Source organism: Bos indicus, chromosome 18, assembly GCF_029378745.1.
Source record: "Bos indicus isolate NIAB-ARS_2022 breed Sahiwal x Tharparkar chromosome 18, NIAB-ARS_B.indTharparkar_mat_pri_1.0, whole genome shotgun sequence".
In the NCBI taxonomy this organism is placed as follows: Eukaryota; Metazoa; Chordata; class Mammalia; order Artiodactyla; family Bovidae; genus Bos; species Bos indicus.
The window spans coordinates 60,415,093-60,418,938 of record NC_091777.1 but is presented as its reverse complement, the minus strand read 5'-3'; the positions used below and the strand labels follow the sequence as shown (position 1 = coordinate 60,418,938).

At 41.9% G+C, this 3,846-nt stretch overlaps 1 protein-coding gene across 1 annotated transcript in view; it reads left to right on the top strand.

Annotated features, from left to right (window-relative positions):
• LOC139177188 (zinc finger protein 665-like) overlaps positions 1 to 3,846 on the top strand; it is a 52,684-nt gene that overhangs the window by 8,704 nt on the left and 40,134 nt on the right. The gene's annotated exons all lie outside the window — the stretch shown is intronic.

Below are 3,846 nucleotides of genomic sequence, written 5' to 3'. Positions count from 1 at the left end.
GTGTGACAAAGCCTTTAGTCAAGTGTCTAGGCCTTATAATTCATCAGAGAATTCATAGTGTATTGAAAACATACAAGTGAAATGAACGTGTCAGAGTTTCTAGTGCATGTTCAGCATTAACTGCCCATTAGGCAGTTCATACATAAGAGAAACCATGTAAATGTTATTTATGTGGCAAACCGTTCAGTGATAAGAAATGACATTGCAGATCATCTGAGAATCCATTCTGCAGTGAAAACTTACACATGTAGACAATACAATAAAATATATCAACTTTCTGACCCTCAGAAAATTCAAACTGTAGGAAAACTACACAAATGTGTTAGGTGTGTGAAAGCTTTGATTATCTGTTCAGCCTAACTCACCATCCGTTAATTATTTTTTCTTTTTTTACAATAGTGTGATGGTTTTTGCTATATATGAACATGAATAGGCCGTAGGCGTACATATGTGCCCTCCCGCCTGAACCCACCTCTCTCCCCACTGTATCCCTCCAGATTGTCCGAGAGCACTTGCTCGTACATCACACTCCCACTGGCTCTTTTACATATGGTAATATACATGTTTCAGTGCTAATCTCTTAAACCCTGCCATCCTATTTCTTTTTTTTTTTCAATAGGTTTTCCTTAGTGTTGCTTTTTCTATCCACATGTTATGACCCAGTTTTAATGTTCAGTTTACATTTCTTTCCTGCTTTACACTAACAAATACATAAGTCAATGGGTTATTTTGAAACTTTTGTAACATTAAAATGCATATAGGCGATGACAGGGAACATAGTGGGTGCCCTGTAAATGTAAAGAAAGACAGTTACTTTAGGACTTGAGTTCAGTCAGATAATACACATAGAAACATTTACAGATAGTGCCAAGTTGATAATTTTGGTGAAAAAAATTCTAGTGTCTTCTTAAGACTTTATATTTTACAATGTGCTTTGTTGTCCAGAACTGACAGATCTTTCAGAAACAGACAACAAAGAAATGAGAGAAAATATATTACAATTTTTCAACAAGAAGTAAATTGCCTAATTACCGTCAAGTGATCATATAGTAATCTGACATTCCATTACATTAAAGTATTCGCTTAAGTATTAAATATTATGATGTAAACAACTTTTTCTCATATAAGTATTTGAAGCTTTGTCATCATAAGCATGGAACAGAAAGTTTTATAAAGAAGTATGCATTTCTCATTAAACGTTTTTTTCTCTCTTTAATAATCTTTAAAGTTTATTTTTGGCTGTGCTAAGTCTTCATTTTGCTGACTTCTTTCTCTTTTTACAGCAATCAGGCTATGAATTCTCCACGTAAACTTGGCTGGGGTATGGTTGGAGACTGGCATTTTGATGCTTCTTTTGGTCAGTACAGAGGACTCAATGTCTTTTTGTGTTTTTTTGGCTATACTAAGCCTTTTTTTTTTTTTTTTTTTTTTTAACTGTACGTGGGATTTCTCTAGTTGCAGCAAGCAGAAGTGACTTTCCAGTTACTTGTGTACAGGCTGGGGTTACTGGTGTACAACAGTACTGGGGTTACTGTTGTTGCAGAACACAGGCTTTAGAGCACAGGCTCAGTACTTGTGTTGCACGGGCTTAATTGCTCCGAGGCATGTGGTGTCCTCTCAGACCAGGGATCAAACCTGGGTCCTATGCATTGGCAGGTAGATTATTTACCACTAGACCACCAGTAAAGTTCTACTCATTATCTTTTAACTGTGCACTATGTATGTTAATACAAAGACATTTTTCTCCTTGGAAATGTTAGTATGAAGTAGCCCTTTCTAAGAGTTGTGTGTTTCACGTTCTAGCTTGTCAGTTCAATTAGTTCTGTCGCTCATTCGTGTCAGCCTCCTTGCGACCCCATGAATTGCAGCACGGCATGCCTCCCTGTCCATCACCAACTCCCGGAGTTCACTCAAACTCATGTGCATCGACTCGGTGATGCCATCCATCCATCTCATCCTCTGTCGTCCCCTTCTCCTCCTGCCCCCAATCTCTCCCAGCATCAGGGTTTTTTCCAATAAGTCACCTCTTGGCATGAGGTGGCCAAAGTACTGGAGTTTCAGCTTCAGCATCATTCCTTCCAAAGAAATCCCAGGGCTGATCTCCTTCAGAATGGACTGGTTGGATCTCCTTGCAAGGAGATCCTGGCTTCTCCAAGCCAGGCTTCAGCAATACGTGAACTGTGAACTTCCAGATGTTCAAGCTGGTTTTAGAAAAGGCAGAGGAACCAGAGATCAAATTGCCAATATCCACTGGATCATCGAAAAAGCAAGAGAGTTCCAGAAAAACATCTATTTCTGCTTTATTGACTATGCCAAAGCCTTTGACTGTGTGGAACACAATAAACTGGAAAATTCTGAAAGAGATGGGAATACCAGACCACCTGACCTGCCTCTTGAGAAACCTATATGCAGGTCAGGAAGCAACAGTTAGAACTAGACATGGAACAACAGACTGGTTCCAAATAGGAAAAGGAGTATATTAAGGCTTTATATTGTCACCCTGCTTATTTAACTTATGTGCAGAGTACATCATGAGAAACCCTAGGCTGGAGGAAGCACAAGCTGGAATCAAGATTGGCAGGAGAAATATCAATAACCTCAGATATGCAGATGACACCACCGTTATGGCAGAAAGTGAAGAGGAACTAAAAAGCCTCTTGATTAAGGTGAAAATGGAGAGGGAAAAAGTTGGCTTAAAGCTCAACATTCAGAAAACAAAGATCATGGCATCTCGTCCCATCACTTCATGGGAAATAGATGGGGAAACCGTGGAAACAGTGTCAGAGTGTCTTTTTCTGGGCTCCAAAATCACTGCTGATGGTGACTGCAGCCATGAAATTAAAAGAGGCTTACTCCTTGGAAGAAAAATTATGACCAAGCTAGATAGCATATTCAAAAGCAGAGACATTACTTTGCCGGTAAAGGCCCATCTAGTCAAGGCTATGGTTTTTCCAGTGGTCATGTATGGATGTGAGAGCTGGACTGTGAAGAAAGCTGAGCGCCGAGGAATTGATGCTTTTGAACTGTGGTGTTGGAGAAGACTCTTTAGAGTCCCTTGGACTGCAAGGAGATCCAACCAGTCTCTTCTGAAGGAGATCAGCCCTGGGATTTCTTTGGAAGGAATGATGCTTAAGCTGAAACTCCAGTACTTTGGCCACCTCATGCGAAGAGTTGACTCATTGGCAAAGACTCTGATGCTGGGAGGAATTGGGGGCAGGAGGAGAAGGGGACGACAGAGGATGAGATGGCTGGATGGCATCACTGACTCTATGGACATAAGTCTGAGTGAACTCTGGGAGTTGGTGATGGACAGGGAGGCCTGGCATGCTGGGATCATGGGGTCGCAAAGAGTTGGCCACGACTGAGCGACTGAACTGAACTGACTGTCATGTTGAGTGGTTTGCCTTGGAAACAGAGATCATTCTGTAGTTTTTGAGACTGCATCCACGTACTGCATTTCGGACTCTTTTCTTGATCATGATCCGTACACAAAGCCAGTTCTTGCTTACTTAAACTGCTTAAATTCTAATTGTAGGAATATTGCTGGGTTCAGCTAGCACCCTATATCCAGCTCCACCCACCAGGATCCCACATCAAGCCCCACCCAACCCCAGCCGGGCCACCAGACCAGGTTACAGTTCCCAGACCTCTGAATCGCTTCAGCCTCATCAGCACGACTCCACGTACAGTTTGGTTCAGTCGCTCACTTGTGTCCGACTCTTTGTGATCCCATGGACTGCAGCACGCCAGGCCTCCCTGTCCATCACCAACTCCAGAGTTTACTCAAACTCATTGTGTCGGTGATGCCATCCAACCATGTCAACCTCTGTCGTCGGACATGCAGGA